This window comes from Equus caballus, chromosome 3, assembly GCF_041296265.1.
Source record: "Equus caballus isolate H_3958 breed thoroughbred chromosome 3, TB-T2T, whole genome shotgun sequence".
Lineage (NCBI taxonomy): Eukaryota > Metazoa > Chordata > Mammalia > Perissodactyla > Equidae > Equus > Equus caballus.
This window is the reverse complement of record NC_091686.1, coordinates 4,955,339-4,982,069: the sequence shown is the minus strand read 5'-3', so window position 1 is coordinate 4,982,069 and position 26,731 is coordinate 4,955,339. Positions and strand designations below refer to the sequence as shown.

At 41.5% G+C, this 26,731-nt stretch overlaps 2 long non-coding RNA genes across 4 annotated transcripts in view; one reads left to right on the top strand and one right to left on the bottom strand.

Annotated features, from left to right (window-relative positions):
* Positions 1-600: 600 nt before the first annotated feature.
* On the bottom strand, positions 601-26,731 carry LOC111772248 (uncharacterized). 3 transcript variants are annotated; one of them, XR_011437294.1, is made up of 8 exons: positions 26,237-26,728; positions 25,254-25,427; positions 24,564-24,672; positions 24,323-24,438; positions 20,497-20,708; positions 10,591-10,991; positions 3,326-3,576; positions 601-2,118 (listed from the first exon to the last, which is right to left on the bottom strand). It is a non-coding gene; the product is annotated as an uncharacterized lncRNA (long non-coding RNA). The 3 variants fall into 3 exon arrangements; XR_011437295.1 differs by lacking the exons at positions 601-2,118; positions 3,326-3,576 and adding an exon at positions 9,770-9,884 and having other exon boundaries at positions 26,237-26,730; XR_002805771.2 differs by lacking the exons at positions 601-2,118; positions 3,326-3,576 and adding an exon at positions 9,776-10,501 and having other exon boundaries at positions 26,237-26,731.
* LOC138923559 (uncharacterized) overlaps positions 24,151-26,731 on the top strand; it is a 45,992-nt gene continuing 43,411 nt past the window's right edge. Inside the window, exon 1 of the long non-coding RNA XR_011437297.1 lies at positions 24,151-24,977. This is a non-coding gene — a long non-coding RNA (uncharacterized lncRNA). The remainder of the gene's footprint in view (positions 24,978-26,731) is intronic.

Genomic DNA, 26,731 nt, shown 5'->3' with positions numbered 1-26,731 from the left:
TTCTTAGTGATACAGTTTTCTTCAGTACATCTGCAAAACATTTTTCTGAAGTGAATTTTCATGTGAAAAGCCTCCTTAATCATCACCAGCATTGTTTGTCTCAATGCAGTTATTTAAGTGCCCCCCTGGGTGCCTACAAAATAAACAAGGGAATCTTCTTAAGAGTTTTAAAAGTGGCAGGTGCTGACGCTGTGCCCTATTCACGTAGTTTGCAATGACATTTTTGTGCTAATCTATAGACAAACAAGAGACAGGTGACACACCGAATCAAGTACAATGAACAAGAGAAGACAGTTTTGGCCAATGAGGTCAGCTCTAGATAAGATGCTTTTGAGGCAAATGCATGCAAGAAGCAACTGCTTTTTAACCCTCTTGTTGTTTGCATTCTGGCTGTAAAAATCTGATACTTAAACTTGAGATGTTAACCAAACGCTTTTGGTTTTAAATGAAAACAAAAAGAGACTCGAGATGAAAATATCTGTATCTGTGTGTCTGTGAATACATAAGTCAATATGTATGCATGTATTTATGTACATGTACACACAAACATATATATTTGTCTTTAAAGAAAAGAACACTATGATTAAACATTAAAACGTGAAAATGACCATTTGTGTACTTTTTTGGCCATGAATTCAATCCACGTTTGTTGTATTTCCACAACAAACCACCCTATTTACATGCCAAACACCAATACACATGATGGAACTTAAGAAATAAATGATTAAACACATTTTTATTTTGTTTCCTCTTTATTGACTGCCTTGTATATGTACAAATTCTGTTTCTAGGGAACTTATTTTTTTTAAAAAATGTTGTATTAGTCATCTGTTTAGAGACACTTGATGGGAAGTTGATTTTATTAAGCTTTAATGCAGACAAATTATTAATCACCACCTTCCTATTTCTTTCTCTTTTTTTGCTGAGGAAGATTCACCCTAAGCTAACATCCACTGCCAATCTTCCTCTTTTATGTATGTGAGCCGCCGCCACAGCATGGCCACTGACAGATGAGTGGTGTGGTTTCACGCCCAGGAACTGAGCTACAGCTGCCAAAGTGGAGCACGCCAAACTTAACCACTAGGCCACCGGGGCTGGCCCCCTCCTATTTCTTTTTCAAAGTAATTCTGCTCATGAGGTAGTGACAAGAAGAGATCTGGGGAAGTTTTTTTTTTTTAAAGCTTAATTCTTTTTGTAAAAAATGAAGCATACCTACCATAAATAATACTGAATGCATAAAACACTGTAAAATTATTAAAATATTCCACTGCACTAAAGGGTAAACTTTCGAGGGCATTTACATATTGCTTAGGAGAAGTTGAGGGTTTTGTATGTAATCTCCCCTCCTCCCAAAAAGAAAAAAGAACCAGATAATGACATTTTATCCAGCCCTTTCCACCTTAAGAAGCCTTGGCAAGGTCCATTTTGATTATTGTGATCAAGCACAAGAAGTACTGCTCTGCTGTTGGATAGATCTTCAATATCGTTAAATTCCAAGCTCTGGGCCTATGGCTTTGGGCTTAGCTGCTTCCATGGAAATCAGCCCTGGTTAAAAAAATGTGTTTCTTACCAAGTGGCTCCAGAAAGAAGCATGTACTTCCTTGCAGCAAGCAGGGCAATCCTAGAATTTAAGAACTAAAGGAAACAGGTATCATTTATGTGACGCTGGGAGTATATGAACTTCGTTCAACTTGAACTGAGAATTCATGAAGCAAATGGAGTACTTCATCAGATTTGGTTTGCACTTGTCTGTGATAGGAGTAGAGTCCTCTGCTAAAATTAGACATGGTTGCCATCGATCCAGCAGCAGCATGAGGGAGGGCTCATTGCCGTCACTGGGAGGATTGCTATGTTCTGAGTTTTATTAGGAAATTCTCAACCAACTAGGTCATAAGTCAGTGGAGAGAAAGGAGTTGTCCACTGGCCGGTCTGCAGTAAGGCTGCAATAGCTTTCAAATCTGTAGGGTGCTACTTTTCCTACTGAACATACCATGATTGTTTTCCATCAAAGAATGGCTCAGGATTTATCAAAACAGTGAAGTCTCCTGGTTGCTGTCTTTGGACCTTGGTCTTCAGAGTCACCTCCCCAGCTTAATGGAAACATCAACATTTCACTGCCTGCCAGAGGAAGAGTGAACAGAATAGAAACATGAAGAAATGGCAACCTTCTAAGGAATAAATGCCCTCACGGGATATGTTATCTGAGATAATACTGTTCAGTTAGATACTTTGCAGGTCTTCCTTCCATTGAAAATGGGAACAATTACAATGAGATACAGATTCTGTAGGTTGTGTATAACTAACTGAAAAGTGCTAATGCCTCTTATGAAGAGGAAGAGGTTAGGTCATGGATCCCATTGATAATCTGATGAAATGTATGTACTCTGCGTGCGCACGCACACGCGTGCTTGCACCTGTACACAAACACGTATTTTCTACATATACATATGAACAAACACACGTGTATGATAAAACCTTAGGGGAAACAGAGACCCTCCTGAAGTGAATCCACAGACCTCCCCAGGGTCTGTGGACACCTGATTGAGGACCTAGTTGAAGACCCTGCCACCACGTTGTTGGGGGGAGGGGAGAGTGTTCAATTTTGCCTTTGCAGGTGACAATCTCATTACCTTGATGGCCTGCACAGAGTAGAAAAAAAGAAACAACTCCTTCAATTGTATGTTGGTGTAATCAGGATAACTTGCATTTCCATAGGGTTCTGTGTTTTTGAAATCACTTTCCCATCTACAGCCTTGTTCATCTAAGAAAGGGGTTGCAGTATTATCTCCATTCTACAGGAGAAGAAGCAAATGTGGGAGCTAAGTGCCTGTCCCCTGGCCAGTGGCTCCTAACCTTGTACTCCTGCTGCTACACTGCTCTGACAAGGGCTTTATTTGAATCTGAATCAAACCCTTGTCAAATTCGACTTTTCTTTCTTAGTTTTCAGGCTCTTAAATTAGGCCTATGGTTTTGATATAACCCACTTGTGTTCTCTCCTATGATGTTTGAGTAGACGATATTGATTTTAGCCATTTTCGACAGGCCAGTATTTGGGGAATTTCTATAGCCAAAGAAAGCATATCACTTTCTCCCTGAATAACACATTTGCCATTACCTAATTTCTATAGCTTCCTTTACATGTTCTCTTCAGGGTCCCCAGATCGTGAGCATGCAGTTCCTGCATGGACTGACCGTTACATTTCAGAATGCCCAACGGAAAACTACACCAAGAACAGCGGCAGTTTTCCAGGTGACTCAGATATCATCAAAGCAAGAAAAAAAAATCATGACTTCTACTTGAAATATCCAAATAACTGATACAAACCTGACCCACAGGATGAGACCTCTGGTTGTTTCCTGGGGCTTTGCTGCTCAGAACTGGTGTTCCCTTGCCTCTTTCACCAACATATTACAGGAAGTCGCTTGTTTAGAAAGGCAGTCAGAATGCTCATCAAAAATAACCACACTTGACATTTATCTCGTTTCTTTAACTTTGCAATGTGATCTTGCATCTATTTTCTCTCAAAAGCTTCAGAAGGTGTTCAACTGAGGATGGTTCCACTCCTTTTATGGGACCTGCCAGATACTGAGAAGTTAGATGTGGTTCAGGCTGCTCTCTTTACTGAGTCCAAGCCACTGGCTTGAAAAATGAAACATTCTACTAACTATCTAGAAGGTAACCTCATACCTTATACATATATGGCGTGTTACCATCTACAAAGTATCTTCACACCTGTAATTTCATGTCATCCTCATACGTGGAATCACTAAGCAGGAAGCTGGAACCAAGTGTTACAGATGGGACAATTGAGGCCAAGAAAGACAGAGGAAAAGGACTAAACTGGAACCAACATCTTCTAAATTCCAGCCTTTCCCACTGTCTTGGAGTTGCCGGTCCATTTTACTGACATGATTGTTTACTAGAGAAGGGCCAATGAAGTTGGTTCTTATTTTATACCTATTTCTTCTGACCCTCCTATGTCCTTGCAGGCAGCGCCTCAATTGACTTTCAAGATTCAGGTAACCAATTTTCTCGCTGTTTGCTTAAGAGCACTCATTTTGCAGTACATGAAACTGGCTTAGACCTTTAGACAGATCCCCCGGGGATGACTTATGTGTGCAGTGGTGAAAGTCGATTTAACAAAACCATTAATTTGAGTTTCTGGGAATAAATAGTAGCTGTCACCCGCCATCAGAAAATACACAGAGAGTGCTTTGTAATCCAAATTGCAAAGTGCCTGAGAATACAACTGAATCAGGGAAAATAACTTGGGTGGTTGTTCAAGTCTGGGTATTGTTTTAACTTTCTGGCCAGGATGGTTCATTTCAGTGTGGTTTTCAGAAAACTAGATATTGGGTTGTGCCTGCCACATTTCATCAGTCATGCTGCATTACGTGCATTAGGAGGGCCTATGAATTCTTTTGGTCTCAGATTTACTGCAAGATGAGGCAGAAATCCATTTATGAATCCAAGGAAGGAGACTGTTAAAGATGGTCCCCCTTCACCAGGGCAGACAGCACCTGCTTTTCTCTTACCATTCTCCTGCGACAGCCCTCCTGCCAAACCCAGTCCCTCCCCTGAACTAAAAAGCCACCTCAAGTAAAGCTAAATTCAAACAGAGGGAAAATATGTTTCAAAGACCCATGACTGATGGTAAAATTGTCTTTGTTTTTTTAAATAGTCCGCAGTAGGCAGCGTTACTATGATGAGCATAAGGAACAGTTTCAACACCAATGACCTGACAAGCTTGTGAGAGAACAGCCACTGACATTCTCAGAGGCCTGGAGTCTATGCTCATGTGAAGGCAAGTCATTGACTTTCTCTTTTGAAATTATTAAAAAAACACACTAAATATGGAATATTTCAAGCATATAGAAAAATAGACAGTTTCATACTTGACACCATCATCTGGATAGATACAACCAATGTGAGCATTTTGCATATTTTCTTCAGATCTCCCATTTCTTATACAAACAACACAATTGGATACATATACAGATAGTTCTCAACGATGCCTTGACTTAAAATTTTTTGACTTTATGGTAGTAAGAAAGTGATAGGTATTCAGAAGAAACCGTACTTTGAATTATGAATTTAGATGTTATTCTGGGCTACAGTGTGATATGCAGTAAGATACTCTCTCATGATGCTGGGCAGTGGCAGCGAGCACGGCTCCCAGTCAGCCACACGACCACAGGAGTAAACAACCAATACACTTACAACAATTCTGGACCCAGTCATTCTGTTGTTACTTTCAGTACAATGTTTAATAAAATATAAGAGATACTCAACACTTTACTATAAAATAGGCCTTAGATGATTAGATGATTTTGCCCAACTGTAGGCTAATGTAAGTGTTCTGAGCACATTTAAAGTAGGCTAGGCTAAGCTATGATGGCTGGTAGGTAAGGTGTATTAAATGCATTTTCAGCTTATGGTATTATCGGGGCATAAGCCCCTTGTAAGTCAAACAAGATCTGTATATACAGGTACATACATAAACATACATATGTCTATATACACGTATGTATGTATATATGCATACGTGTATATATATATGCATATAACTTTATATAATATATATGCATATATAACTGGCTGGACATCATACTCACTAAAGTCATGAACAGGCATACAGTTTTGGGCATGTGAAGCTCTGTCTATATATTTGAAGCCTTAAAGCCCCAATATAGTATGTCTGCTAATAACTGTTTTAGAAAGAACATCTCTTGTCAAAGTCTTTAAGTCTTTGTAGGACTGAAAATGTATTTATTTTGGCTTCCTATTTGAATGAAAATTTAGCCAAATGTAACATTCTAGGTTGACAGGACTTGTTTGTTTATTTCTTCCTTTCAACTTGAATCTATGCTCCGCTCCCTCTGGCATCTCCTGCTGCCTTGCTCTGGTCTGCCACTTTGCATGGGTTACACTTAGGCTCATAGACTCCGTGGGAGCCAAGGTCTTAGCCACTGCTGTAGTCTTTCGACATGACCTCATTCAGTGCTTTGCATGTGTCTCCCATTTCTGCCTAGGAGATGTGAATCTTGTTTTCGTCTCTAACCGTATCTTTTATTTTTTTCTCATCATATTCTATTGCTATAGAAGTCAAAAGGGCTTTCATGGACTGGACTATCGGCATCACCCTTGTTCTCTGCTGAAACCAATGTAGTGAAGGAAACCAGAGTCCAAGAGAAGTTCTAAACTATTAATCTTACTATGATTGCATAATAACCTAATCATGTGCTTAAAAAGAAAAGAAGTAATGGGTGGACAAGAAAGAATTCATGAAAAATAAATGTTTACCAAAATTAAAAATAGAATGCAGACACTAAATAGCTGAACAGTGAAATAATAAACTGAAAAAGTTGCACAAGACACTCTTTGAAAGTGCAAAACCCAAGGACAAAAATTAAAATTATGGATAAAAGAGAAGAATCACAGGATAAATCTAAGAGATGGGATGTCTAATGGTCATTACAGAAAGAGAAAACAAGATGGGGAAGAAGTGAAAAAAAAAGTGATAATAGAACGAATGGATAAAATTCCCTCAGATGAAGAAATTCTTGAGTCTTTGGATCAAAAGTGCCCACTAAATGCTAGGCAGGGACTTGGAAAAGTGACACACGTAGACATATTCTAGTGCTATGTCTGAGTTGTTGGGACATGCAGAGGAAAACATACACAGTTTCAGAATAACGAAAGAATGTGGTGACCATTAAGGAAGGAGAATCAGTCTGGGAGTGAATGCCTCGTCTATAACATGAAAATGCTAGCAGTAATGGAAAAGTAATTCCAAAATTCTGGGGGACGTGATTTTTCTCTCAGCATTCTTGGGTCCTCTCAAACTATTATCTATGTGTAAGAAAAAAAGAAAAAGAAGATAATAAAATGATGATTATAACAACAAAGTCTAGGAATCAAACATTTGATTAAAGTATAATTTTGTTCTGGGTTGCAGGCAGGGGTGTGTATAGATGCGGCTGAATTCCTGATAGAGAAATATAAGCTTGTTTATATTTGTTAATGTTCTAGTAGGGATCATTGGTTGTACAGAACAGAAACATACTGAAGCTAGCTCAAGGAAGGGAGGCTAATTTTAAGGATTTGACAGGCATCTAAGAGTCACAGGCAGCCCCATAGGAACTGGAAATTAGAAGCCAGTACAAACTGAAACCCTACTCTCAGTTTCAAGAGATACTTGGTCGGTCTTGTCTTTCTCCCGCAGCAGCCACATGGTCTGTCATACCTCTTTTCTTGGTAGCTTCTCTCTGAGCTGGCTGTCTGTGTACATACAGACCAGCTATGCCACAAGTCACAAATCTACAAATTGGACACATCCAGGACCAAACGACGACAGTCTCTGTGACTCTTAGTTCAAGTTCTCAGGAAAAAGAGCTCAACTAGTTGCTAGCCAGCTGACGATTGCCTGGCCTCGAGTTACCTGTCTCATCCAGGACCAATTTTCTAGGCTAGGGTGGGGTGGGGTCGTGTGGTACTATGTGCCTTAGTAAGCCTGTGTCTTTGCAGGCTATAAAGATAAAGGACATTGCCAGAGAAGTGAACTGGCAGCAAAGACAAGGAAATATGCCCAGGAAGGTGAAAAAAATGTATGACTGGCCACTCGTAGCACAGAAATAGGATAGTTCAGTGATCTCACTGAAGCCAGCCTCTTATGGGAACACCCTACTTAGGAGGAAGTTCTTTCTGATGTCAAATTAAAATGTGTCATAAATATTTAACCAGATATGTTTTCTTGAGCAACTCAGAGAGATACTAATCTACTTTCTCCATGGCAACTCGTCATCTGAAGACAGCAGTTGACATCCACAGCCTCCGCCATCATCTTCTCTCCAGGTTAAAGAGTCTTGCCTAAGTTATTGTTAATTTTAAGACTTTTGAGTGAGAAAGAAAAAATTCCCCTACTCTTGCACCATGTAGATACTTCCATAATTGCACTCATCTCCCTGTTTGGTGGTAATTTATCTGCCTCGCCTGCTAGATCACAATTGAGGTCTTGTGTCCAATTAACCATTGAACTCCAGCAATTTGGCCCCATGCCAGGAACATAGTAGGTGCTTAAAGAAATGGATGTGTTGGTCAGAATAATTTTTATTTTGAATCCTAAGGCATTTTATTTTTAACTTCTCGACAATTCTACCCTCTTGGTGATTATTTAGTCACAAGACAGAAGGGCTGAATTAGAGAAGCTCTTACTGCACATACTGAGCATTTTGTTAATTGCCCTCTCTATTTGTAGCACTTTCTGGCAGGTGTGTTCAAGGTTGACTTGCATGGGAATCCATCCCACAGGGTTTTCCAAAGCACACTGGAAGAGAAGTTAGCAAAGTTGCAGAGGGACAGTGTCAATTTTCCTGAAGTTGCTTGATCATTTGGGGGAGGGTAAGGAAAAGAAGTGAAGCACCATGATTGATTTGTCCCACTGGGCTACTGAGTGACCGCCACTGGTTTTAAACCATAATTGGCATTTTGAAAAAACCCACAATTATGGTTTCTTAGATTTAGCGACCCAGAGGTTGTAGGTAGCAACAGATGAGGTTAGTCCACGTGTTCACCTCTGAAGTCTTATGACCCAGGTACCATATTGCTAGAGCAATCCACTGTTTATTTAGAAAGATGAAGTAGCTTAAGGTTTGACAGTTGGGCCAGAGGAGCAGGTGCAGCGTTCAAACTCTAAACCAAAATGCGATACAAGTTAATGTTCATCCATATACATACATGACATCTAGAAAAAACAGTCTAATCCAAACTGAGTTGGCCATTTTCTGTTCTGTAGACACAGTTAAGGAGCCTCAGGAGAAATTAATACAAACGCCTTAAATGACAGGATTCAGAGTGCCTCCGCTCTCAAGCCTGCTTCTTCCAGCCTCTCTCTCCTCCTTAGCTGACCCAGATTTTGAGGCACTGCTCTGAACTTAATTTGAGGAGTGGTTCAGGGTAATGAGTTTCCAACTTCGTGCAGAAAACAAATTTGCATTTTTCCAACTGATTAGTTTCTCTACTGATTAACTCAGCAAGGTCAACTTTTGGTCACTGGTGCCGCTGATATGAACAGCTGATATTTTCCAGTTTCAGAGCTGGGAGGCCTAACTGGAAACTCTTGTTTTCATTACTGAAGGACAAACTACAACATTCCAGAAGAGAAGGAAGTGCTGGAGCACCTGTACCTCTACCTGGGTGCTTGTTAGCCTCTGTGGCTCAGGGTCTTAGCAAAGGAGAAGCTCCCTTCATCTTCTCTGCATTCCTAGCGCCCACTGCAGAGTCCTTTTATGAGATTTTTCCCAAGATGATCCAAGGTTTCTGGGTCATGACTTCACTGGAAACATAGTGTGAAGTAGAAAACACTGGCTTTGGATTCAGAAGGAACTGCCTTGGAATTCCCAGTTCCACCCCTGTCAAAGCTAGGTAACCTTGAGTTAGTTCCGTGCCTTTGTTTCCTCATCTATGAAATGAGGATAATAGCTATTTCCCTAAGTTATTAGGATCAAAAAAGGAAACATATACGAAAGTGTTTAGCTTAGTGCTTGGTACATAGTAAGAGATTAGTAAATATTAATTGTCTTCCATTATTGAAGTCCAAGGTCATATATGATGGCTAATTAAGAAAACAAGCTTAGCATCACTTATTCTACTCCGGTGTCTCACCTCTTCTCCATAAATGCCCGAATCATTTCTGGCCCCGGGCCCAACAGTTAGACCATCCTGACTGGCATTCCAAGGTGCCTTCAAATGCTGCCTTCTCCGCGGAGCCTCAGCAGATCCTCTGGCCCGTAGATCACTCAGTCCTCTGACTCCTTTCCGCTGTTATTTCCCAACTAGTGGCTCGCTAATTAGAGGGCACACATTACTGGTGGTGCCAGGATGACTTTGTGTGAAAGAAAAACGATTCAAGATTATCCAGGTACATTGCAGTTCCAGCTTTCCACGGGCAAAAATATCTAGCTGAAATTTTTGAACATTGTTTTATTTTTAGTGTATTTCCTTTTATACTTGCTAACCTATAGAAAACGATGTTTCCATGTATGGTAGTGATCTAAAGTTTCCTTTGACTATGGGGTTGTTTAAGGAAAAAATAAGTGGTTTTATGTACATAAAAATATTGAGTAAATAATAATAATTCCATTGGTATGTGAAAATGGCGAAAGATAAACCACATCCGGTTAGCATGCATGTGACTGAAATTTAAGAAATATCAGTCTGTTCCACTTACACAGAGGTACCTTCAAGTAGGCTGCTGTCTTTTAAGTTTTCATGTTGCTTCTTACCGAGTACTGCCTTCCCCTCAAATGGATTGTTAACTTCTTGGAAAACGATGTCTGGTGCTCTCTTTCAACCTTCTATCCTGTCTAACACTTCTGTAGATTCATTTGTACAATAACTACTTGTCACTCGAATGGAGAAGAAAGTAACTTATTTATCAACCCAGTCTTATAAATTGGCAGACATTCACAGAGATACAATCCACAGAAAAATAGTGATGCTCTGAACAATGAAGAATATATGTATAATTAAGAATATATATAATTAATATATAATTAAGAATTATAATAAAAATGAAAAACGTAACTCACCTGCCACTCCTTTTCTTCCTTACAGGCTTCTCTTAGTCCTTGCTGGACAAAGGATATTAGCATGAGCCCAGCAATCACAGGAAAGGCTAGAACACATTCCTACTGGTTATTAGATTTAAAATAAGTTCATCTTTGACGCCCTACCAACAGGGATTGTCTATTCTGTCAATCAGGGATGAGTGGCAGCTGGAGAGAGGAGAATTTTGATGTGGTGGCCCTTGTCAGCCCCTAGTCGTCATAGGAATTATTCTCCACTTTGATTCTTGGGAGCAGTTCTGGTGTCAAGAACACGAAAGGAATTCCTCCTTAAATGTGCATTGTCCATGCACTCTCACACCTCAGAAACGACTCCTGCATCCTCTTCAGCAAGTAGTTTTATTTGGTTAAAATTAAGCCTCCGTCTGTCGGGAAGAATTACTGTTCATCAGTTATTCAAACACAGTTCCTTATCTTACATGATCAGATCACCGTAGTGGCAATATGGAAACAACCCACTCACCATTAACGCGGCCAGTCACATCCACCTCTGCAGGATTCCCAGAGTGCCCCATTCTAAAATTAGAAGTGGCTGCCTCTTCCTCCTTCAATTTCTTTTTAAAATGATGTAGTTAGATCACTGGGATTGATTCTTTAATCAAACTTGGCCTGTAAGATGGCCCTCACTTTATGAACAGATAGCTTATCAACCTTTTCATTTTCTATCATTCAGATGTACAGAAAAGAGCAGCCATTCTTACGGTGTTGTATATGCTTTTAGGTTTAGCATTCTATTTTTTTTTCTTTCCCAAGATGATTAACCTCCCTGTTGTGTGCTGAGTAGAAATTATAACAGAAAAATACTTTTTTCTTTTGATCTTGCCGCTGCTTTGAACTAACCAGTTGGTGCAGCATGGCAGTCACAAAACTAGGACAGCATTCATGGATTCCAATAACTCATGTTTAACTTGGAAGAAGAGTGAAATTTGATTAAATATAGGATACGGATCTATAACCAGATATTGTGTGGCATTGAGTTTTCTTAAAAATCTTTTACTGTTTGATTCTTGACGCTTCTAGGGAAAAAAGCCCAAAGGGCCATTTTGAGCATACAAGGACAGTGTTGCAAAAATGAAGTTAATTTGCAAAGAGCATTAAATAGGGATCTCTTACTTGCTAATGGAAGAACCCAGTTCAAACTAACCCAGGCCAAAATAACTTTTTTTTTTGGCTCATACGGCCTGCGAAGTTTAGGCTCCTTGCTTGGGATAATTGGAGACAAGCACTGTGGTTTCTCTTCTTCCTTTCTGCACATTGACCTCATTCTTTATAATTGCAAAAGGGCTTCACAAGTCAGCAAATTTCTGTTTCACAAGAGAGAAAGTGCCCATTCTCCAGGAAGATCCCAGGAAAGAACTCCGACTCTACCAGCTTGTGTCACATGCCTTTTTCTTGGGCACTGTGGTCATGGAGGTAGGGTCACAGCTAGAGATGCATTTCACATTTGGAACACACGTTAGAATTCTGGATGGGGATTAGGTAGGGGCTAGCAGCAACCAAAAAGAAAGAGGTGGCTCTAATAAGGCCTTGCAGAGCTAGGCTGTCACCCTAATTTGTATCTACTATAAAGAACTGAGAAAGGAAGATGAGAACCAAGAGTAGGGTAGAATGGTGATGAAGTTGGACACATGATAGGAGGAAAAACTATCTTTTAAGACCGTGTCTACCCAAATCTAATGTGTTCATTAGAGTGTAGGCTACATTACTGTAAAAAACAGACCCCCGAATACAGATTTACGAGACAGACATTTATCTGTCTCTTGTGTTACAGTCCAGAATTGGACAGGACGTGCGGGTTGGTTAAGTCCCTTTATTCCAGAAGATCGTCCAAGCATCTAGGTTACTTCTACCTTGCTGATCTGCCATGCCCTAAGGATAGCTCCACATGGCTAAACCTGACTCAGTCCATTACCTTCCCACGACAGCCCACAGGACGGGAAAAGAAGGAGTAGAGGGTAAGAGCCTCCTTACAAAAATGCATGATCTGCAAATTACACACATGGCTTCTGCTTGCTTCTCATTCCTCAAAATATATTCACCTGGCCATACCTGCCCACCAGGAAGACTGGGAAGAGTAATCTTTAGATGGATAATTATATGCCCAGGTAAAGCTCAGGAGGTTCTGTTATTATACAATCTGGGAAACAATTAACCTTCTACCCTACCCAAAAAGTGGAAGATCTCTTAAAAATGCTCTAGCTTCAACGGTGATGGAAGGAAAGTGTATTCAGTGTTTATGATGCTGATTAAAATGTAGCCAGATGAGTGTAGAGGTACCCAACATGTAGAGATGCGCTTATGTATCTCCATTACTTGTTGGACTGCCTTGGTAAGAACAGCATCCTTTGCTTTGCCACTGAGGCTACATTTGTTTTGCTTTTTAAAAACTGTGTCTGTTAAAAGGTAGACTGGGTCTATGGTATCGTGCTATTTTGCCCAATTTAAATCTTACTAATAAGGGTGAAGGGTGGAGAGAGACTCCCTTAGCTTGGAAGAAATGACATGCATTGTGGCATTTATAATGAATCCATTTGTACCATCATCATTGTTTCACCTCCCTTGTGTAATTTTTCCCAGGCATTTTCTGGCAGTCTCCAGGAGTAGAAAATGCTGGCCTTCGTAATGTCCCTCCTGTCTTGGGCTAAACCAGCCTTCTCTTCTCAGGTCTCCAAGCAACAGAATCTTAAAAATGAAATATTCATTTTCTGAAACCTAATTTAATTTCAGTGATGACTGGGTTGCAGAGTTTATCAGATCACAGAATCTGAAAAATTCTCTGAATTAACAATTCTCTCCTAGTGATGGAGTTATTTATTTATTTATTTGCTGCACCTTGTTAAAATGTACACACTCAGTTTTAACCTTGGTTTGTCTGACAATGATTTACTCATTTGTGATCTAGGGGTAATGAGAAACACTGTAGGCAATCATCTTGCTGTCAATAAATGAAATACATCGTTATTTTTCTAAAACAGAGATGAGATTAGTGTTTCTCCCAAACGTAGCTTCTACCCTTACTGAGAAATAAATGATTTTTTAGTTTTATTTTTGGAACAAATTCTGAAGTGTGGTAGTAAGAAATTCATCTTTCATAACTTCTGGAGATGGTGAGTCATTACTGACACGTAATATCCAATTAAAGCAGTGACAAATGTAATTGTGTGTCACGCACCGTGGGGGTGATAAATTGTACCACATTGTGAAAGGCATGTTTTTGGTAAATGCTGTTTTGCTGTAAGATTGCAATTACAGCCTGCTTTGAATGGGCGCCTTTGTTTTAAACACAGGGTAATGGAGTTCTAAATAGAGAGATCAGGTTAACAAAAGGCATTTCAGAGCAGAGTGTAACCAGGCTAACTAGCAGTTAAAGTTTTCCTACCACTATCATTTCCACCTACAGCCAGAATCTATCTTAATTCCTCAAAGTATGGTTGTTCCTAAAGAGCTTGGTCCAGATGACTTCACTTATCTCTTAATATCATGGCCCGTTTTGCCTAAGACTATCTCCTTGAAATTACGTGACACTGTAAATTCCCAAAACAAAACAGAAACTCAGGAAACCCATCTAAGAAGCTGGCTTATATTCAGACAAATGGGAAGAGCTTACATCCTTCAAAATTTACCTTTCTCTAAAACATTTAAGCAGAAAAGGTGGACAATTTGGTTGAATTTTGTATTTATTAGATAATCTTTTATCTTTTTGCTTTAGCTACATAAACTTTCCTTTGCTAGCACATGTATTTTATGATTGTGTCACACTGTTTTATGTATGTGTCTGGTCTAAAACGAGATCATTCATGATTTTAATAAGGCGATTAAGATGCGTGGTGATGATCATAGTCTAAGATTTTTTAGGTAAAAGAGAGTCAAGCATTTAGTTTTACGTGATGATTGCTTTGTCGTTAAACTAAGTTTACTGAATTTGGTAAATAACTGAGCCATTCTCTGCTAATTATATTACTGTGACAATTTTCTTCGTTGTTTTGCTGAAGTTTGTCTTATAAAAATACAATAATGCACTTAAAATAATAGTGATAGTAATAGACTATATTAATTGAGAACCTTGAATATGCTTAGCATGATTATTTTAGTGAGTTTCAAATTGCATGAATAAGCTTTCAGTGCTTGGATCCAAATTTGCTTCTCTATTCAAAGATACATTGTCTCTGTCTTTAAGAACATTGCTATACAGTAGAGGAGAAAGAGTGCAGTGTAATAATGCACAGGTGTTTTCCTACAGCGCAAATACTCCTAACACTATTTGGATATGAGACAGATTAATTACAGAATGCAATTTGCATTTATGAGTCAGATATTTGTTATAACAATATGAGAAGTATTTCCATTTCCACCTATCTGGGATGAGTAGACCAACCCTTCTGCTAAGAACAACTAGAAACATTGAACAAAGTTTAAAAAGATATCTTTTTGAAAGCATTGGAGAGATACCAAGGTAGGAAGTTTTGAGAGGTCAAGATCCTAGAGAGAAAGGAAGTCCAGAGGAGTGAGCCTAATAGTCTTAGTCACTTTTCCACTTTAAGCAATTTTTGATTCAAAAGTAGTTCAAGGCAAAGAGCAGAACAAACCAAGCAGCAAGTAGCAGAAGGAGGCTTCTAAAAGGATGAGAATCTAATGAATGGATAAATTCATAAAAATACAATTTACCAAAACTGACTTACAATGAAAGAACAAAATCTGAATAGTCCTGTTTCTAGTAAAGAAAAGGAATCCTCAGGAAAAATCTTCCCACAAAGAAACTCTGGCCTCAGACGGGTTTACGAGTGAGTTAGTCCAAACAGTTAAGGAATAAATAATACCAGTTTTATGCAAACAGAGAGAATACTTTGCAATTCATTTTATGAAGGCAGTGCGGTCTTGATAGCAAAATCTGACGAAGCATTACAAAAAGGGTAATTTGCAGACCAATCTCTCAAAAACATAGATGTAAAAATCTAAGTCCAAAATTTTAGCAGATCAAATCAACAGATGTATAAAAAGGAATCTAAGTTTGGTTTAACATGTTAAAGTCACTATAATTTGCCATGTGAATGGAATAAAGGGGAATAATCTCAACAGATTATATGATTATTTCAATGGATACAGAAAATGCATTTAGTTAAATTCGACATCTATTTCCAAGAAAAATTCTTTAAAAACTAGGAAGAGAAGGGAAATTCATACTTGATAAAGGTATGTACAAAAACATCTACACTACAAATGGTATTTAAGAACACAATGTGACAAGTTTTCTCCCTGAAAAATGTTGGCTATCATCATTGTATTTATCACTACACCAGAGGTCCAACGCAATAAGAGAAGAGAAAGAAATGGAAGTATTTGGATTGGAGGAGAAATGGAAGTGTTAACTTGCTCTCTTTTACTCTGTTCACACGGTAAATTACATTACATTCTAAAGTGGGCAACGACTGAGGGCTTTCTGCCGGCAGCACTCCAACATCTTACAATTGCCTCAGGTAAAGAGTCTCCCTGCTCCAGGCAACGCCCCCTTCTCTGGGCAGCCTTACCAATGACTGGGGGATGTGAGTGTGTTAAGTGCTGGCTCCCTCACTCCAACTTGAGCATCCTTGGCTTCAGAGTTCCACACAGAGTTGGCTGAGTCATTTATAGAGACTGCCTCACAGTCTAACTTCTCCCTCTGCCCTGCTCTCTCTTCACACATCCCTTCCATGCGAGTTGATCCCAAAACCTGCCTAATAAGCCTCCTGCACACTAGTCTCCAACGCAGATTCTACTTTCTGGGGAACCAAAGCTGTAACAGTTGGTACTAGAGGTGGTTGGAGAAAGCAGATGCTAAGACAGGATTTTGGAGGGGGATCATCTGCTGCCTGAGTGGCAACGAAGACTCATCTTTGGCGGTAAGCAGAACACAGCCCTTGACATGAGGCAGCAGTGCAATTATTAAAGTTTTTACTGGTGGTAAAATGGGAGAGCACATGAGCAGAAGGGAATTCATAAGCTGGTGCAATAGCAGGCGTTTAAGAAACACGTGGTAACGATAACAAAAAGGACAGCAGGCTTGGATAACTTGCTAAGCTCCATTGATGCTTTGGAAAAAGATAACAAAAGGTTAAGAGTGATAAATTGGCAATTAAAAGTAAAGGAGGAAATCTATAGGGCCTCCTTGGTAGCATATAAAGAGGTCTGAATCTTCTACAGCTCAGGACTTCTTCACGAGTGATAGAGCTCAAAGGTTAAACTCTAAACCTAGGCATGTGCTATGGTCTGAACGTGTCCCTCGAAAATTCCTATGTTGAAACCTAAGCCCTAAGGTGAAAGTACTTGAGGTGGGACCTTTAGGAGATGATCAGGTCGTGACTGACAGTGGAGACATCATGATTAGGATTAGTGCTCTTATAAAAGAGGCCCCACAGAGATTGCCAGCCCCCTTCTACTATGTGAGGACACAGCCTGAGGATGCCCTCTAAGAGGAAGCAGGTTCCCACCACACACTGAATTGCTGGCACTATGATTTTGGACTTCCTAGCCTCCAGAGTTGTGAGAGATAAATGTTTGTCGTTTATAAGTTATCTAGTTGTGGTGTTTTGTTACAGCTGTCCAAACAGACTAAGATAGTATGTCTGTCATGCCTGGGCCCTGATCAGGAAAGAAGAGAATTAAAGCAGACTGAAACTTTGAATCTCAAGATTCCCCTGAATCTCTGAACCTCTAGAAATGGGGCACACCTCCCTCAATGGACTGCCGCTTTCCCTTGATTTGAAGATTGAGGGCATTTTCCCGTGCAAGACACATGCCAACCCCTCTCCCCAGTTTCTTCCAGGCCAATAAGCCAATAAGTAACAAGGGTCAAGTCCAAGATGACCTGGGCAGGGATATATTGGGCCTGATAAGGAAAGAAAGGAGCTAGACCTGAAAGGAGATGCAGGATCTAGCCAACATGTACCAGCAAGAGCCAGAAAATATGCACGGGCTGTATTCTGAGGATGCCGGATCTAGGAGGGAACATAAGAGTCAACAAAACAGAGTTTAGTGATTTGAGAAGACTCTGTCAAGATACAGAGAGTTTAACATCCTGGCAAGGACCCTACAAGATGATGCAAACACACAGAGTGGCTTCCACAGGCCTGGAAATAGTAACAGCCTACATTAAACGAAGTAGAAAAGTCAGGGAAGCCAGGAAGGCCATAGCGAAGAATCACTGTGCCAGACAATGGAAGAAGGGAAGGAAAGGCTCAGAGAACTGGGAGTAGATTGATAATGCAAGGCTCAATGTCTATGGTGCTGTTGCAAGGCCCAGTAGATGACAGCATCCACTACAGTCCAACCCTTGTTCCACTCAGAGTCACTTTACGTAATGTCTAGGAACAACTCCTCCAGAATTCCCATGAGCCCCGTTTCCCAAGAAAAACTAAAAGGAGAAGTTCAGTGGTATAATCTTCAGCCCCAGCCACTCTCAGCTGGTCTCCAGCTGTAACTGGTACTCACCATTTCCCTGTTCTAAGGCCATCCTTGACTCTCTTCACCTTAGCTAGCATCTCTGCTGGGCTCAGTGGCTTACCTTGTTGTATGATCCAGATCCTTATTCCTGAGCAGTCCAAGCTCTGGCTGCCATGCCCTTCCAAGCCATGGCTGCTGCAATTGTGTATTTACAGGTAACATTAGTCAAGAGAGACCAACAGGCATCCAAGTGGATCACTGGGGTACCAAACATATTTCTCTCTGCTGTCATTGGGTAACCATAACTCTACTTCTCTGTGAGATTTGGGTAGATAAGACTTCTTTAAAGGTCATATAAAACATTAAGAGAGGGGCCAGCCCAGTGGTGCAGCAGTTAAGTTTGCTTGTTCCGCTTCTTGGCGGCCCGGGGTTCACTGGTTTTGATCCCAGGTGCGGATGGACATGGCACCACTTGGCAAAAGCCATGCCGTGGCAGGCATCCCACATATAAATTAAAGGAAGATGGGCATGGATGTTAGCTCAGTGCCAATCTTCCTCAGCAAAAAGAGGAGGATTGGCAGTAGTTAGCTCAGGGCTAATCTTCCTCAAAAAGAAAAAAAAATTGATACATTTTATTATATAAAATTAAGAATTTTTGTAGATCAAAAGACATCTTTATGAGAGTGAAAAATCATCCACAGTTGTACAACTACTTTGGCAGTATCTACTACAGTTGAACATATGTATGCTTACATATTATATCTATATAATATAACCCTATATATTAAACAGGATACATACATGCATACACCAAAAGTCTGGAAAAAGAATGTTCATAATAACAGTATTTTTGATAGTCAAAAACTAGAAATAATCAACTACCCCTTAACAGTATAATGGAGAAATAAATTGCACTATACTCAATAAAGGACTACCAAGTAATACCTTATGATTCCATTCATACCAATATAAAAATCAGGCCAAACTAAAAACAGGAGGGGGGTCAGTCACTGAAAAGGGGCACAAGGGGGGCCTCTGGGGCATGGGGAGTAGCGATGTTCAGTTTCTTGATCTGGGTAGATATGGAGGTGCATTCACTTGGAGAAAATTCATTGAGCTATACACTTATGATTCCACACTTTCCTGTGTAATTGTTATACTCCAGTTAAAATGTTAAAAATAAAGTTCAGTGACCAGCAGAGTCTAGGAACTAGCAAGCTCTACTTAATAGAAAAACACAACATTATTGCATATGCGATGGAAGCTTACTGTTTGAGCGGCTTTGCACGTTGCCTTTTGTGCGGCTGGCTAAGCCTGTTCCCTCCCTCACATGCCCAGGGATTCTCTAGCCCGCCAGCCTGTTATTCCTCATGGTACTAACTGCTGCTCAAACTTGCTTACTTGTCCTAGCGTAATGTCAATTCAGTGCCCTGAGGGATCTTGTCGCTTGTTTACTGTTGTATCCCTTGTACCTAGATTAGTGCCTGGCACACGGTAGGAGCTCAGTAAATATTTGCTGAATGAATGAATAAATGAGAAAAAGATGTTAAGTATATGTATAAAAAGACACTGGCCGGGCTGGCCTGCTGGCATAGTGGTTAAGTTTGCATTCTCCCCTTTGGTGGCCTGGGGTTCTCAGGTTTAGGTCCCAGTACTGACCTACACATTGCTCATCACGCCATGCTGTGGTGGCATCTCACATCCAAAATGGAGGAAGATTGGCAACAGGTGTTATAGATGTTAGCTCAGGGCCAATCTTCCTCACCAAAATAAAAAAGGAAACAAAAGACACAAGTCTTTGCTTGAGCAGAAATTAAACTTATTCCAATACTGGATTTGTTCAGTGATATCTACATTTTATAGCTATACACAGGTACATATTTTTCTTAAAATTAGTGCAGAAAATATAACTTGTTACTGTGACTCTGAAGCTGTCTATTCCCTAATTTCTATTTTCCCCATCAAAACAAATGTTTTTTACATAGCAATTTCCCACAACAATAATTTCTTAAGAACGCAACTATGCATTAAAGCAGAAAAGACTGAACTTAATAAAGTGGCAAAGGGGGAAGGCTAGATTACAAGCACTACCAAAATTTGGAGGAGGAAGAGGTGGCAAAGGCAGCCAGGGAACTTTCCAGAAGAAGATGGGTCTTGAGCTGCTGTGAAGGATAAATAGGATATGAGAAATGACAGGGTGTTGGGGTGAGGGAAGCAACATAGAAACAAGGAAGAGGCAGCCTTGTCCACATCCCTCTGGCTGGGGTCCAGGGCAACCCAGTAGGATACGATTGATCATGGGAGCCCAGAAGAAGTAGGAGAAAATGTAGGTCAAGAGCCCAACCTAAATGTTTAAGCAGCTGGCACGGCATCCAGTTCCAGCTCATTGCCTACCTCTCTATTCCCAGAATCACATTCATTATTACTGTTGTTTCAAAAGAGCCTTGGGCTTACCTTCCCTGGTGGGCCAACCACAGGACTTGAGTGAGGTGATGATGGTACTGGGAGGGGTGGGGGATGTGTGTGCACACGTGTGCATCCTCGCAACCTCACAGTAGTGTTTATTCCACTTCTCTAATTCACTCAATTTGTTCCTTTTAGAAGCAGTGGTGCAAATCTTTCTACGTTCATTAAATAACAATTGAGTGTCCATTGTGAGCTAGGGACTGGGGACAGAAAGATGAAAAAGACAGTTTTAGCTTTTAGGGACCTCACTGTGTAGTAGGAGAGAAACATCTACACCAATAGTTGCCATTCAGTGGGATATGTACAGTGTCAGAATTGTGTTTGAAGTATAACAGGAATAGATGGAGACAGTGATCAAAACTGTTTGGTGCAGGGGGTTCCCGGGACGAGGAAAGATCATTCGACATGGCCGTGCGGAACTCCTGGGACATAGTGATTTGGTTGTTTGGAGTAAGTGATGTTGTCATTGCCAATCCTGAGCTAATGAAAAAGGAAAAAATAAGGGCTAACCAGGAGCCACAGATGACCGCTCAAGGGTTAAATCCAGCCAGAAAAAATGGTCTACAGGGTTAAAAAGAGAAAGTAAAAAAAATATTATCGTAATTCCAAAGCAGGGAGATTACACGAAGATCTGGATTAGCAGTTTCTTGTGAGACAATGGAAGACCTGGCAGCACTTGGCCCTTGTTTTTTCATGGCGACAAGCGGACTGTGCTCTCTGATTGCCATAGTCCCCCCACCAGCCCTTCCCATGCAACTTCTCCTCTCTCTTGGCCTCTGTGTGGGTTTTGAACTTGATCCCTATTTGGTGGGATGGTGGGGTCAAGGACCAGTACACAATACTGGGTGATAAAAATCTATGCTTTTGTTTTATGTAGAAATGTACCCATGAGAAAAGACCATTAACACATGATCATATGTCAAAAGTGTTTCAAAAATCCACTATGGAATTGTACACTCATTGATGAGTTAAGACATAACCTGAAACAATGGAATCATTAGCAGCACTTGTGTCCTTAATATACTTCATTACTCCAGAGTGGCTGTGAGGATCAAAACAGGATAACAAATACAAAAGTGTTCTGTAAAATAGATGTGGTTTGCAAATACAAGAGAGGATGTAAAGAATACAACAAAAGACAATAAAACGTTCATGATGACAGAACAAATTTGAGTATGTGAAAGCAGGGAAGAGAGTGGCATCTGAGGGAGTCCTCTCAATTTTAACAAGTAATATGAACATGTTGGTATCAGCAGACCTGGGCGGGGAGTATCCCGATGGTGCTGTTCTCCTTTCGGCCTCAGGAGATGGCTATTCTGGGTGAATATAACATGCCCACACTGGGGATGACCCCCAAACACACATCTTAACTTCCTGCTTACAAACCTATTATAGATCTACTCTTCATGAATTTAAGCCTTTCTTGAGCCTGTTAAATGGTTCAAAAAAAAAATCACAGATTAAAAAACAGGAAAGCTAGTTGGCACAAGCAGTATAGTAAATCGAAGTAGATTAGAAACCCAGCGGTGGTTGTATCTTTCCTCGGCATTTAAAGCCAGCAAGTGGACGTACTTTACAGTTAATATGCTTGCTGGTTATTTTCACTTCCTCATCAGAAACGTAGCTTATTAAATGGCAATCCTTTTCTTGTAATTTGTAAAAACAGAACTCATACAAACATCCAATGGGTCCAAAGAAAAGGAACAGAAATGAAACCGGTCTTCAGGGAGAGTAAGAGTGGGAGAAATTCTCCCTCTGAGCACATTTTTCAAACGTTCCGCCTTTTCGACAATTTGTGTTGTAAATTAATATGATGACAGCATGGCTGTTGAGATTAGGATAGAAAGATATTAGAGGAAGCAGTGCAAAAGGAAAACAGCCAGAAGATAAAGGGAGGCGCTCTTTAATATACTTATTCTCTCATCATCCAACAGAGAAGCCCCCAGCCTCCCCGAGCACCCCGGGCTCAATTCTCCTAACCTTGAGTGGGCAAAATTGGTTTGATTAGCTAGGATGAGGGTTCTTGGGACTTGGATACACTTTTTCCCCCTTTTGTGGGCAGGTTCACCAAACAATGGAAGGCAGATGCTGCAGGAGAGCGGTTCTCAAACATGGCTGTCCAACAGAATCACCTGGGGAGGCTTTTTAACACTACCCATACCTAGCCTCACCACCGCCCCACCCCAAACAATTAAAATAGAATCTCTGGAGGTGGGGTTCAAGCACCGAGATGTTTAAAAAGCTCCTATGTGAGAACCACAGCCTTCGAGGTGTAGGCCAGTTTCTGCAGTCACTGCAGGGCCTTTCAGAGGCGTCCCCGTCGGCTCAGTCAGCCCTCTTGGGGCAGTTCAGCAGACCATCAACAGACGCCTGCCGAGAGATGACCTTCCCGCTTGCTCTCCTGCCCCCATCCCAGTCTTCCACTGCCTCCTTGTCCTCTCTCCACTGTAGGGAACATCACCATTTTACTGGGCCAGCACCCATTCATGCTACTTCTAGTAGCAACATCTCAGTTCTGTAAGCACCCCCCAGCTCCCAATTCTCAGCCATCATCAGGCGGTTCCGACTCCGCTCACAGCGCCAGAAATACCCTGTGACCCTGACCTGGCCAATCAGAGTACAAGCTCCCCTGGCCCCAGAGTGGCTGGGTCAGGGGTGGGCACGTGACTGGATCCTGGCCAATGAGGGGCAAGTTCTGTGCGAGCGCTGAGAGGGGGACCCTGGCTCTTATGAGTTAGAGGTGCGGTCCTCCATCCTGTCACCACCAGGGAGGCAGGCGGGAGCTCGAGCCAGCGCGAGAAAGGCGGGTGTGCCAGGGGAGAGGGAAGAACCGCGGAGACGCGTCCAGGCCTCCCGGCTGGGCCATGTTCAAAGGTGGATCCGCCCCTGGGCATCCCAGCGGGGACAGCCCTCAGCTCCCTTTCTTGCTGAGCACCTCGCCTTGGCCTTCCTGTACTGGCAGCTCGCCGGCGGAGGGGAGGGGAGGGCCGGCGGGCTCCGCTGTCGCAGGCGTGTGGCCCGCGCTCCGGGAGCTGAGCCACGCGCGGCCGCGGCCGCCCGGCCCTCGTCTGTGCTCGGTGCCCCGGAGGCAGCCCAGGCCTGGGGCACGTGCCCTTGGGCACCAGCCTCTCTGCTGGGAGAATCCCGTCCTTTGATTGAGTTTCCCGGTCGATTCAGCGAGAAGCAGTTCAAGCTCACACCCCTGTCTCTTGGTACAGAGTCACAACGGGCGACCTGCTGAAGAGTATTGAGTGGCCGAGTCCTCAGTTTGGCGCTCAGTTCTGAATAAAAGCATATTCTGGGTAAGCCTTTGGCAGCTATCTAGAGCGTAATAGCTAATATATCCCGAGGACTTACTATGTATCAGACATCATATACATATGATGCACATACATGTATTAGACAATACATATTTCAGACCGTATGTATAGTATATTAAATATTCATTTTATTCTCATAACAACTATGGGAGGTTATTACTATTGTGCATTTTTTGTATGAGAAAACCAAGGCACAGAGGGTTTAAGTAAATTGCTCACAGTCACACAGCCACCAAGTGGCAGACCTGGGATTCCAACCCCGGAATTTGTATTCCAGGGCCTGGGTTCTGAAGCAGAACATTTTATCCCAGCCTCAGCCAGGCCACTTGCTCAATCCGGAACAAATAGTGACTTATGGCAGAAAAGAGGAAAAGGTGGCATGGTCCAGGGTGGATGAGCTAGCCGTTTTTTCCAGCGTACCCGGATGCAGCCACCCTCCTTCCCGCCTGATGGAATGTTTGCAGGCAAGTGGGCGTGGTTATATTCGTACACACCGACTCAGAAGGGCTGCTCCAGGGCTGAGGGGCAGAGAACTGGGAAATCGAGGCGGCGTGACGATGTTCCGTGTGCAGATACAGAATCTCATCAGCGAGATGATGAAGGGCGCTTTCTGGACAGAAGGAAACGTTTAGCAACATTTTGCCTTTTCAGTTTAATATGCAAGTAACATTTGATTCCCTGGGCATTTCTATTTCTAACTAGAGCTCTGAAATGCAACCTAATTAGCAGCATTACCTGGAAAGTGGAGCTTTCCTCTCCCGGAATGGGGGGCCTTGCGAGCGCGCTTCTTGCCTGTCGTCCCCACTTGCTGTACACTGATTTCAGTTTGTCCAACTTGTCCCTCCTTTCCCGAGATAGCCCAGTGGAACAAAGAGAATATAATCTTACTTTTGCCACACCCTACATTTTGCTCCTTTTTTTCCTTCTTAGTGAGGTTGAGAAACAAAGCATTTCCGTGTGGCTATTCTCTCCTGCGGTTGGAGGCCAACCCTGAGATTTCCTTTGTTCAAGATTTAAGGAAAATAATCACCGCACAGCAAACATTGATATGACTTTTAATGGCCATTTACCTGATTAATATCCTTTTATGCTACAAGGCAGCATGAGACACAGCCCTTTAATGAAAGCCAGCAACAAAGCCTGGACCAGGTGTGTTACTAAGAAACAATCTCTTGTGTGATTTAATTAGTCAAAGCATTGCATGGAGCAATTATAAGCAACCTTGCAGAAGTGGCAGTGGTATGGAGACCTCTGCTATAAATTGGTTTTTTAAAGAAAGACATCATGATTTAATAACTGCATTTCTAGTGAAAGGAGAAACCCCTCTTTAATTGGGAGCAAGAGGGAAAAAAATAAGCTAATCACAACTTTTAGATCTTGCCCCACTTCCCCTCATCTCTAATTGGGTACAAAAAAAACCCCCACCTCTTAACAATTTCTAGGAGGACTTGAAAATGATTGTTTCTGTTGTGTTTTCTGACTTTGTCTCTTCTGTTCCTTGAGCTACTCAGTATCTTTGAGATTGGCACTCCACTTGCTGTGACATCTTTGGAGAAAACTTAAAATAACTCCACTTGGTCAGGCTGAATGCAGGACATCCTGTAATTTTAAGAGTTGCCTTTATTGTTACATATAAAAGAAATGGGAATTGTGATGGTTTGATGGGGCGTTTTTTTTTTAATCCTCATGCCTTGGTTTAATGATGTGTCAACCTGCCACGGACAGATTGACTGGCATAATGCTTATTACTTAAGATAAAGATAGATTTCTTGTGTGATGTGGGAGCTTTACAATAGATAGGGTCTTATCAGGGAAAGTCTGCCTAACCCAGGTAGGATTTGTGACTGACTTCTACATTGCAGTTCTCTATACTTCTACTTAAATTAAGGAGACAAGCTTTCAGTGCAGAGAGAGCGAAATACAGACTTGAGAACCAAAATTGAAACTTCCCTTCTCCATCTGGCTCCTGTGCACTCCCTCAGTTGGGGGTCTGGTATGAACTCGTGCCCACTGAGTACCTGAATTTCCTTGAGCACAGGAAACTGAACATCACACACCATCAGAGAGTCATTTGTCCTTGGGGTCACTGGGCAATGCTAGGGTGGAATTTCTTTAGAGCTTTTAACTCGATACACATCTCCCAATCTATAAGGTCTGATCTAGGACCCAGAATCTGTGTCTGACGCTGGGTTTTTGATACCTCAGTCCAGAGATGAGTTAGAGAGACTACGTATTGGCAACACCAGTTGTCAGCCTCAGGGGTTTGTAAACCATGGGCTGCCACAGGCCTGTTTTGTAAAGAATGTGTTATTGGAACACAGCCACACCAATTCACCATACTGTGCTACAATGCAGAGTTAGGTGATTTCCATAGAGACCATCTAGCCCACAAAGCTAAAAATACTTACTATCTGGCCCTTTCTGAAACATTCGTTGACCCCCGGAAGTTATCAGAGATGAATTCTGACAAGCGTTGCTTGCCTTTGCAGCCTGTTAGGCGGGATTCACTCCGGCGAGATCCTCCTCCCCTATTTCTCAGTATCCAGGTGGCTCAGGCTGAGAAGGAAGACTGGGTTTGGGACTTGAACAACCGGGGTCAGTCCACCTCAAAGTGCTGAGAAGCCATTCGCGCACTGGAGGTGGGGTTCCTGATGCATTTCAAGTCCAACTGGAAGTGTTGAGGAAGCATCCTTTAGCATTTGGAAAATTATAGATTATGGATCAGTGGGTCACAGTTTGTGGATTACACAGCCATATGCACCAAGCTCTTTTTGTGGGGGAAATATATAAGCCTTGCACAGAGAATCTTTTCTTATATACACATTTTTAATTTCAAAAGAAATACACGAGTTCATTTGCTAAAAATATTTGAACCGTAAAGATAAAGCTAATGAGCAGGGGTA